A 12,000-nucleotide genomic window follows, 5' to 3' on the forward strand; every position below is an offset into this window, starting at 1 on the left:
GGTGGTCTCTTTCTGATGCTGCAGCTAAGATATTTATCTTCTAGGCTCTGCAAAGCACTCTTCAGCTCCACAGGATGATATTGAAGTTAAGTTTTTCTATCCCTTTTGAGCCTTATCAGATTTTCATGCTACAGAGAACAGTGAACATGCTGGACAAACAGGAATAAAAGAAAAGTTCCCTTTGGAAAAGGGAATGAGTGATTACCACCTGCATTGTAGTTTTGTTTCTTTTATGCTGATAACAAAAATAAATTGTTTGGTAATTTGTAGGCAACTATTCTGTGAAGGGAAACATCCTATTTGATTTGCTTATTCCAAGGAGAAATGAGTCTTTTTATCACCCATTGACTTTATTCTCTAATCCTACAATTTAAAGGTTTCATCCCTGTTTTCCTTGGGAAAAACAACAGGAACCACAAGAAATAACACTTTGGAGCTTGTATTAGTCTGCTTAGGCTGCCATAACAAAATATCGTAAGTGGCTTAAAAAACAGGAATGTATTTTTCATAGTTCTGGAGAATGGAGGTACCAGATCAAGGTGCCAGCAGGATCAATGTCTGGTTAGTGAGAGCTATCTGCTTGGGTTGCAGATAGCTACATTCTTAATATGTCCTTGCATGGCCTTTCCTTGGTACATGTAGATGGACAGAGAGATAGACAAAACAAGCTCATTGGTGTCTCACTTCTTATAAGGGGTCACATCATGAAAGCCCTCCCTTCATGACCTCATCTGAACCTAATTAGCTCCCAAAGGCCCATCTCCAAATACTATCACATTGTGGGTTAAGGTTTCAACATAGGAGTTGTGGGGGCCAGTCCATAGCAATCCACCTCTGGCCCATGTCCTTCTCACATGCAAAATACATTCATTTTATATTAACAGCCCTCAAAGTCCTCATTTATTTTAGCATCAACTCTAAAGCCCAAATTCTCATCTAAATATCATCAAAATCAGATATGGGTGAGACTTGATATGATTCATCGTGAGGCAAAATTTCTCTCTAGTTGTGAATCTGTGAAGCTAGACAAGTAATGTGCTTCCACAATGCAATGATAAGACAGACATAGGAGAGATTTTCCCACTCTAAAAAGGAGAAATAGGAAAGAAGAAATTGGCGTCAGGTCTAAAGCAAGTTCAAGACCTAGTGAGACAAATTCCATTGGATCTTAAGATTTAAGAGTAATCCTTTCTGACTTTATGTCCTGCCTTCCAGACCCACCACGTGGGAAGTGTCACCCCATGGCTCTGCAGGGCAGCCCTGCCCCTTCGGCATCCTCATTTCTAACAACACAGCCCCTGTTTCCATTGAGACTTCATCAGAGTTGCTCTTAAATATGTTCATATTTCTAGTATGTACCTCAAAATTCTTTCAGCCACTATCCATCACCCAGTTCCCAAACCACTTCCACAAGTTTAGGTATTTGTAACAGCAGAGCTCTTTTCCAAAAAATAATTTCATGAAACCTTTTGATAATGACATCTGGGAATTTACTGTAATCAAGATAGTTTTAGAAAACTTTCTGCCATTTGTATGTGCCCAGAACCTAGTGAACATTGCAAGAATAAAATTCATTCAAGCCTGAAAAAATGTGGATTTTTAATAAATTATTTCTCTCTAAGAATAGGATCTATGCCTTCAGATCAATCTAAAATTGGGGCCACAAATTCTTTTTTAATTCCTTATTAGCATTTAAAAATCAAATATATATGTGCATACAATTGAATTAGTCATTTAATCCTATAAGATTTGTTGAGACAAAGCAAAGACCTCAGGTGTCCCCCTCAATTTTGGGGAAACTTAGTTTTGTTAATAAATGCTAACATATGACAAAAGAAGGAAGAACTAATTATCTTCTACTTCTCTTTTCTCTAACATAAACAGTGGTCTTAAAACAAGAAAACATTTATTAAGCAACATAAAGAATAAGTTAGTTATTATAGGCTAAAGGTGTAAAAATACCACAGACTAATGGCTTGTGGGACAGCTGCCTATTTTAGATGAAATCAAATGTTCAGGCCTTAACAATTTATCAAGGCTGAAGAAATGTGTTAGGTTCATTTTAGAACTCTTTGAAATTCCAAGCAACTACTGAAAATAAGAAAGTAAGAGAATAAGAGAAGTGGAGAATGAGGAAGTGTTGAAAATGGGTTAGTTTTAATTTTTTTAAGAGAAATGTCTGGTTAAATTCTAAAGACAGTTTTCCAAAATATAATTAATGAGCATTCAAAAGCAACTGGAATGGTCACTAAAAGCCAATCGGATTTTCTTCTCTGTGGGTTCCCAGGATATGCAGTGCATGGGGAGTGCAATGGTGGCATTGCTTTCTTTCCTCTCTCCTGCTCAGAACCCTATCTGTAAGAATCTCTTTGGCTTATCCAAGGACCTCTCAAGAAAACACAACCTGTAGTGAAGATATGGTTAGGTTTCAGTAAACCTAGACCATCAGACTATCTTTGTGGATAACATGGAGAAATGCAGGCTGAATGATAGCATTGTTTGAGCAGCCATACCCCCTCAGGCCCTCCCCATCACAAAAGGTGACCATAGGAAAATGTCAACCATCAGTACAACTGAGTGAATCAAAACTGTTGAAATTTCAGGCATCAGGGAGGAAATGGGAAGATGTTTTTTTGCAAGGGTATTTTTGGCACCCTCTCAAATAATATCAAGTTGGCAACTTCTTGGTTATAGTTCCTGGGGAGAGTTTCCCTTGAGTAAATATTTTTAAAGCCACAAAATGAGCTTAGCAAAGAATGAGAAAAGCAAAACAAAGGACTGTTTCATATTTAAGATTTAAATCTCTGTTCTTGGACCCGTGCCTAGTTCTATCAAAACAGCAATATCCATCCAACAAATCTGAACAAACTATCCTGTAGTGAATATCGACAGAAATGCTGATTTCCAAATCAAATTATTAATACATAGTTGAAAAACTGCTTTATTCTTCTTATATTTCCTTTAAAAAGCTATTTTAAAAGTTTTATGTGCCTGATAAGGTGTCATCTCAGAAAAATTTCTCATTTTTAGCATGAAGTGAATAGGAAGATGGTTTTATTTTACTGCAATATTTTTACAAATGGTAAACAAAACTGTAAAATACATCAGATGACCCAGACAACTGAGTGGGAAAATTGGTAGAAAATAAAAAGTTTTCATTTTCTTTTCTTTAACTCTCATTTTATTTTTTACAACAAACATTTCCCTTAAAATATGTATCTTTAAGGCACAGGAATACAAAATGCTTTTTCACTGTGATGTTTTGCTAGATTTATGAAAATCTGAGTCTGTGCACTGATGATTTGAAAGGAGAGAGGAAAAGGCAGTCGGGTTCACTGTTTAGGGTGTTACTTTGTTTGGTTGTGAAAATTTAATAAATCCTGCTATGTTGTAGTTCAGCTTTATTTAGTTTTGTGCTCACCCAAACTCTTGAGAATAAACCAAATCACTTTTTCTCTCTAGTGCTGTATTAGCTCAGTGCCATGAATGAAAATTAAATGCAAATGCTTTCATTGCACTATCCCCTTGTTAATTTATCACATGTTTAAACACAGCAACACACTGGAAAACCTTGTTATTTTGTAATCTTCAGATTTTTTGCACAATAATCTTAAGAACGGAATAATGAGTAAAGATAAGCCAATGGGAAGCACATGTCTACAGGGCAACTGGCAGGCGTCCCACAGCCATTATTAGCCTGTGGTATCTGGTGAGATTGCTGCTGTCAGCATGCACTCCAACTGCATGACAGAGCAAAAAAGAGGGAGAAAAGTGTCTTCAGAATTAGAGTTGATGAGTGAAGCCCACTTTTAGGCTGTAGGCTCTCAAACAATGTATTCTCTCTTTAAAAATGTGGTTTAATAAAACATATGCTCTATAAGCAGATTCTTAGTTGAAATTAATTAATAACAACAATAACAACAATAATAAATAATACAGAGTGCCAACTTTCAGGAAAGGATAAAGTTAGAGAAGTGTTTTTTAGGCAATGGCACAAGAAGTTGTTGCAGAGCATGGCCAATTAATATTTGTAGATTTGTTTGATAGAGTTTGAGGGCATTCAAGGGGATTAACTTGTTTTGTTGTCATCTCGATACACTGAGCCTAGAAATTCTAATCATAGCCAGAGGATGGTAATCATCTGGGGTTGAATTCTTGGCAGGGATAAGCACTTAGTGCTGATTATACATGTATGAAGAGAACAATAAGGAAAAGGTGTTGGAGGTTCTGCCTTGTCTCCTTTCTCGCCACATCTTTGTATACAAATTTGGAGCCCCAACTCATATTTGGTTTTGAACCTGTCTTGAATAAGCAAACATGACTGAACATGCATTTAGATGACATTTCACAAATGGCTGCATGTAAACCTACTTTATTTAATATGTCTACCCTTGCTCTGGACTTTGCTGAGTTTCTATACCTCAACAATCATGTTTCAAAAATAGCTAGTATTTTCATAGATTTTTTTTTTTACTTTAGCAGAATATTGATGAGCTTGACTGCATGTTCTGTCACAGAGACATTTTAAATTGTATTTGCTGGCTCTATCATTCATTTTTTAAAGCATTGACCATCTGAGGTGCCTGTCCTTCATTCTAAAAAATTCATTTAAAATCTGGTTAATAAATAAAACATAAATGACTCCCAAAAGCAGTTTTTAAAAGTGTTTGCTCCACCAAAATTCTATTTAATTTTTTTTGCTTACATACTTCCCAAAACTATGTTTACCCTCCTATTAAGCAGTTGTCTCCCCAACCTCACTCCCTCATTTCCTTCCTTCTCCCCTACTTACCCCCTTCCTTTCTTCCTCCCTTCTTTCCTTCCACCCTTTCCTTTGACCTCTTTTTTTTCTTTTCCTTCCAACATGGTGGATAGTGGTGTATCTACTGAGATGGGCAAGACTGAGAAAAAGAGCAAGTTTTGGAGGGGAAATCAATAGTTCAAGTGTAGACATGTCATGTTGGACATGAAGATGAGGTCAATATACAATTGAACATTATTCAACAATAAAAAGGAATGAAATCTTGCCATTTGTGACAACATGGATGGATAGAGGATATTATGCTTAATGACATAAGTCAGACAGAGAAATGCAAATACCGTATGATTTTACTTATATGTGGAAAATTGGAAAGCAAAGTAAATGAATAAACAAAACAGAAACAGACCCAGAATAAAGAGAACAAGCTGATAGTTGACAAAGGGGAGAGGATTTGGGGGATAGGAATAAAAAAATGGTAAAAAAAAATGGAAATGTTTACCAATCTCCAAATGAAGAGTTAAGGTACTGGATATGTAAAATATTAGCCCAGAGCAGGGCATTGGACTACAGGTATAAATTAATTTGAAAGTCAACAGTGAATATGTTTAAAGCCACAAGAGCCAATAACATTACTTAAAGAGTAACTGCAGTTAAAGAAGAGAAATGGCTAAGGACCAAACCCAGAGCATTTATTTAACATTTAAAGGTTGGGAAGAGAAAGAGGAAAAATAATATATAAATGTGTTAATACAATTTTATTTTAAACAACCTACTATCCCTGTCAACTTGTTTTTTATTTTAGGGTTGCTTTGGGGCATGGTTATCTCTTTTGAGAACCTTTAAAAATTTGCAATCTAAAGTCTGGAGAAAGTGTGTGATTCAAGTTGTTTGGTTTGGTACTGTGAAGTTGATCCACATTAGTGTTGTTTGTAAGGCCAGTTCTTAGATAATGGGACTCCCCAAGATGAGCCAAGTAAGGTGCGTTATCAAACACCAGGACTACAAAGGTGTCGGTGTATGTCAGGTAGAAAAATGCAACTTAGGAATGAGACTGGAGTGTCTGAAGCTGAAAGTCTCACAACAGTGGAAAGGTGAACTGGGCAGACAGTGAGACAAACAAAGGCAACATAGGTGGGGTAAGAATAAGGCTGTCTCATGTGAAGCTGGTAGGCTGAAGCTTATTCAAGAACATGTCTACTGAACATATTCTGGCATATGCCTTTTATGCTGTGTTTGAAACAGCCAGACCATATCGGATAAAATCTGCCATCCATCTTTTCTGGCATTTCTCACTTTAAAGTGCACAGTCATCTTCTCCCAAAAATTCTTGCTTTCAATTTTGGTGGTTAGAGTCATGCCCACTGCTTCCTTCTTTTAAAAGTAAGACTCAGGTTCAGATTTTGTTAATATGACCGAGTGTCAACTCCCTGCCAGGCCCTGGGCCAGTCACTTGCATATACATCAGCTCCTTTAGGGATTAAATTGTCATCTTGGCCAAGGCAGAGGCACATTAATAGCTTATACTGCCATAGCCCAAAAGCCGTGTGTAAATTTCCTAAAGACTCTTGTGTGAAATATTTGCTTAATATTTTCCTCTGGAATATTTGAAAATTTAGTCCTATATGATTTAGATGTTGTGTCAAAGAAGGTCTTCGCAGCTAATTTTCTTCTATTATTCAGAGAAGGACACATCTGACATGATAGAACAAGTCACATTGCCAAGGGAAAATAAATTGCAAACTATGAACAAACAAATAAGAAACCAAGTCATAAAATGAAGGAGCACTAGCGATGTGGCCAAACACTGTTATTATGGAGAGTCCTGAGCCCGACATTAAATTAGGCAAATGGGTGTTTGGCTGTGTTATGCTGACACTACCACCTCTGAGACCATGTGTTCCTTCCTGCATTATCTGGGTCCTTAAGGCCTTTAGATGAATCAGGGAATTATTTTAAAAATTTTAAGAACTGAAAGAACATCTTACACTTACTCATCTGAGACAAAGCTTTCCACCTTTCCCCTTAGCTTCGTTTTCCAACTGAACCTTATTTCTGATTGCCTTGTCTGACTCTGAGATTTCGATGTGTTTTTCTAGACTCAATTCTACATCAATTTTCCAGTAGGATGGGTGCTCGTTATTTTACTATGAATTAATACCACACCTTCAAACCAGAACACATAAGCAAATCAATGGTTACTCATTGTATGATGTAGACACTCCATCACGTTTTCTACCGGGAATGGGCCTGATCGTCCAGAGAGATGAGATGCGCAGGGAGGCCAGCCAAGCTTCTTTGATGGCATTCCCCACACTGAGAAGCCAGGAGCATGAGCTTCCACCACTTCCTGTCCACTGTTCTCCAGCTCCCTTCCTGCTGGTGTCGCTGCTCTGTACATCAGTTGAATCCATGTAATAGGCAACTGCATGATTTATTACTTGACCAGGATCAGTAGGAGAAACAAAGCTTCCATGGAACTCAGAAGCTCTGATGTGTGCAACTGAAAGTTAACTCCTCGATGTAGAAGTTATATTCTTCCCCTTCATGACAGTATTCTACCTTTCTAGTACAAACTTCCCCGAGAAAACTCCCAAGACCAGTAGTTTCCAATTTTGGGTATTCATGAAAATAACCTGGGGAAGTTATAAAACTCAGCATTGTAGAGCTCCCAGGTACTTGCCAGTGCAGCTAGGCTGAGCACCACCACCCCAGTCCTTGCAGGTGCGAGCTAAGATCTAGAGTAAGCTTGCCTCTAATTACCATCTAATTCTTAATTTACATTTTCTTAGTATAACATAATTATGATCAGATGGGGGCAACCAGGAGCGGACAGCTGAGCTGGAGGAAGACTTTTTGCCTCTGCTCGGTAAAACTCATTTCTGTGTTCTTGGCTGCTCTCACTCTTGAGGTTAAAAGAATGCAAACCACTCCATATTTCTGCCAGTTTGCTCTTGTTTTGTTCTTCTCTCCCCACAAGGTCTGGCTCTCTCTCTAGAAATTCTGGCTGATCTACAAGCTTTATCCAGAATTTACTGCTTAATGCTTTGATGCCTTTCCCACCTCTTAAATACTTGACTTCCCCCTCCTCTCAATAATAGATAATATTTTACAAAACTGGGTCTAATGGGAAAAGAGAATAAAAGAGACTGGGTGATGAAAGGGTTGGCTATTTCGAAAATGTCTGTGCTTTGGTCAATGATAGAAGTTGTTATCACCAGGTGGGGAGAGTTGAAGGTAGCTGGGGCTTGCTGCTTATGAGACCAGAGACTGCTCCTGATATTTCTACTCAAGAAATTTGCATCTATGCCAACCAGGCCCTTTACCAGAATTGTCTTCAAAGCCCACAGACCAGGCCTCCATCCCTGAAAGGGACTGGCCTGTTTTGACCTGGTGATTTCAAATTAGGCCAAATATTGCTGGTTTCCCAAGGTCTCCAACTATATCTGGGACCTCAACCAATATTCATACTGAAATCACTTACACCAGAATTCTCTTTGAAACATCAAAGTTAGCTCATCCCTTATGACTCAGACATACTCATTTCCATGGTTATCTTTTGCCTGGCGGCATGATCTGTGCTTCTCATTATGAAAGAGAACCCAAACTCCATTGCTCCTCTTCTCCAAACTTCAGGATAAACGAGCTCTCCTACATCCTTACTTCCTTTACAGAATGCTGTCCCATCTCATTTACTGGAAGTAAAACATGGCTTTCCCATGAATGTATCAAATGCAGGGAACCACAGAGTTGAAAGATGGCGTCAGCTTACTGCCTTCTCTACAAAATTCACCTATAATTCCATTTTTCTTCTACCTTTATGAAAAAAATATTCTGTCACTCTGAGGATTTTGCCATCTGGAATGACATCCTCTGTCCCTCCTTATTCCCATCATCTACTTTCTTACTGGTTAGTCTCTCATGTTAATTAAAAATGTGGGCAACAGTTTCACCATCATCCTCACCAACACAAATCCTACTACTCTCTTGGCTATATTTGCAAGGGCATTTTGTTTGCAAGTGCAGAAGAGTGAAAATTTACACACTATATTTAACATATGCCAAAAATAGACTTTTTAAAATATATTTTATTGATTATGCTATTACAGTTGTCCCATTTCCCCCTTTCACTCCCCTCCACCCTGCACACCCTCTCCCACCCATATTCCCCTCCTTTAGTTCATGTCCATGTGTCATAAGTTCTTTAGCTTCTACATTTTCCATACTATTCTTACCCTCCCCCTGTCTATTTTCTACCTACCATCTATGCTACTTATTCTCCATATCTTTTCCCCCTCTCCCCTCCTCCCACTCCCCTGTTCCTAACCCTCCATGTGATCTCCATTTCTGTGGTTCTGTTCCTGTTTTAGTTGATTGCTTAGTTTGTTTTTGTTTTTGTTTTAGGTGTGGTTGTTGATAGTTGTGAGTTTGCTTTCATTTTACTATACAAGTTTTTTTTATATTCTTTTTCTTAGATAAGTCCCTTTAACATTTCATCAAATAAGGGCTTGGTGATGATGAACTCCTTTAACTTGACCTTATCTGAGAAGCACTTTATCTGCCCTTCCATTCTAAATGAAAGCTTTGCTGGATAGAGCAGTCTTGGATGTAGGTCCTTGCCTTTCATGACTTGGAATACTTCTTTCCAGCCCCTTCTTGCCTGTAAGGTCTCTTTTCAGAAATCAGCTGACAGTCTGATAGGAACTACTTTGTAGGTGACTGTCCCCTTATCTCTTGCTGCTTCCAGGATTCTCTCTTTCATTTTTACCTTGGCTAATGTAATTATGATGTGCCTTGGTGTGTTCCTCCTTGGGTCCAACTTCTTTGGAACTCTCTGAGCTTCCTGGACTCCTGGAAGTCGATTTCCTTTGCCAGAATGGGGAAGTTCTCCTTTATCATTTGTTCAAATAACTTTTCCATTTTTTGCTCTTCCTCTTCCCCTTCCCCTTCTGGTACTCCTATAATTCAGATATTGGAATGTTTAAAGATGTTCTGGAGGTTCCTAAGCTTCTCTTCATTTTTTTTGAATTCTTATTTCTCCATTCTTTTCTGTTTGGTTGTTTCTTTTTTCCTTCTGGTCCACTCTATTGATTTGAGTCCCAGTTTTGTTCTCATCACCATTGGTTCCCTGTGCATTTTCCTTCATTTCTCTTATCGTAGCCTTCATTTTTTTTCATCTAATTCGTGACCAAATTCAGCTAATTCTGTGAGCATCCTGATCACCAGTGTTGTGAACTATGCATCTGATAGGTTGGCTATCTCTTGGTTGCTTAAAAGTATTGGCTCTGGAACTTTGATTTGTACTTCCGTTTGAGCCATTTTTTTTTTTTTTTGGTCTGGTTGTGCCTGTTATGTAGTGAGGGGCAGAGCCTTAGGTGTTCTCCAGGGCAGGGCAACCCAGTTGCTGGGTTGTGGCATTGTATGTGGGGGCAGGGTCAAAAGTAGACTTTTAAATATATTTTAATAATTGATCTCTTTTTGCTCTCTAATCTCCATTTTGCTCACAGTGGGGAAAATAAAACCAGAAAACAAAACTCTCAAAGCCTTCAGTTTATCCTTTTGAAGTATGGAGGTTTTTAAACTTTAGAAAGTATCTTTTATGTTATTTCAGAGTCATCATTGGATAAGTGATCATTTAAGTCAAAGTCACACTCTATCAGGACAATTTCCTCCCTGAGAGGAGTTCTCTTCTCTCCTCTCAACAGAATCAGGGTATGGGGAGATGTCAATGGGCCCTCTAGAATGGGGGCCTGGGCTTTTGTTTCAAGCTTTTCCAGGGCCATTGCTGGTTTTTGATGTGGTATGACTAAGCTGATCTTATCCCAGGCATTGGTGTTGGCCACGGTACCACCCATCACTTCTGGTTCTTTGGGAAAGGTGTCCTGGTATTCATGAAAGTCACTGGCACCCACCACAGATTTCAGTCCCATGTACCTTGCATCCTGTGGCCTCTTAGCCATACTCCAGGCCCACTTTTGGTGTACTGGTTCTGTCAGCACCTCTGCGTACCCTTTGGAGTCTGAACAGGGAATCTCAGCAGCTTGCTCAGCGCCATGCTGGGGTGTGGCTGCTGAACTTCCAGTTACCCGCTTCCTCAGCCTTTTCTAATCCCTCGTCATGGGTCTCCATACACATTTCCAAGGAGAAACTGAAACACAAGTCTGCCTCTGCTTTTAACTTCCCTCTTCAAATTCTCTGATATCTGTGAGGGTTCCTGCCTTTTGAATCTTCCTTTCTTCTCATCTGTATTTCTCAAGAGTGGCTTCTGCTCCCACACTTTACTGAGACTGCTCTACGTAAGGACATGAGTAAGCTTGTAATGGTTCAAAAATTTTAATATATTTTTTAAAGATTTTATTCATTCTCAGAGAGGGAAGGGAGGTAGAAAGAGAGAGAGAGAGAAATATCAATGTGCGGTTGCTGAGGGTCATGGCCTGCAACCTGGGCATGTACCCTGACTGGGAATCGAACCTGCAACACTTTGGTTCACAGCCCGCGCTCAATCCACTGAGCTACGCCAGCCAGGGCCAAATTTTAGTATTTTCAATATTTTCTTACTGGACCTCTTGCTTCATGTGTCACTGCAGTTCTTTTATTTTACAAACATTTTTTTCTTTCCTGGTTTCACTCAGAACTTTTTTCTTATTTCCTATAGTATTTTTCCCCTTCAATGCTAGTGTTTATGGAAATTTTGCCCTTGAATTGTTTCTGTTATTACATTATGGCTAAATCCAGGAAGATGGGACATTCTCCCTGGTGATTACTTTCATACTCATTGTAAAAGCTGTTGTTTGTACTGCTGCTAAAGACAAATAAACACACCATATCTGCAGTTCTGGACATTTCTCCAAGCTTTAGATGCATGTATTTAATTATCTCCTTGATATTTCCAGGCCTTTCCAATTCAACAAAATCAACATGTTCCAACTGCACTCCTTATCCATCCCTGATTCTCATGATGTATTTTTCAGTCAGTGGACATCTTCTTTTTCCCAACCCCCAGAGCCACAGAACCAAGGGTCCCCTTTGGTTCTTTTAAGTCTTTTATCCCCTACACTTAGTGAATCACCAAAGCCTGCCAACTTTCATCTTATTCCATATAGTAGTCCCCCCGTTATCTGTGGGGAATATGCACCAAGATCCGCAGTGGATGCCTGAAACCATGGATATTGCCAAACTCTACATATAGTATGTTTCTTTCTATACATGCAATAAACTTTACAGCCTCTCTTTGGCATATC

Source organism: Phyllostomus hastatus, unplaced genomic scaffold (genome assembly GCF_019186645.2).
Source record: "Phyllostomus hastatus isolate PE091 unplaced genomic scaffold, TTU_PhHast_1.1 phas_contig_432, whole genome shotgun sequence".
NCBI lineage: Eukaryota > Metazoa > Chordata > Mammalia > Chiroptera > Phyllostomidae > Phyllostomus > Phyllostomus hastatus.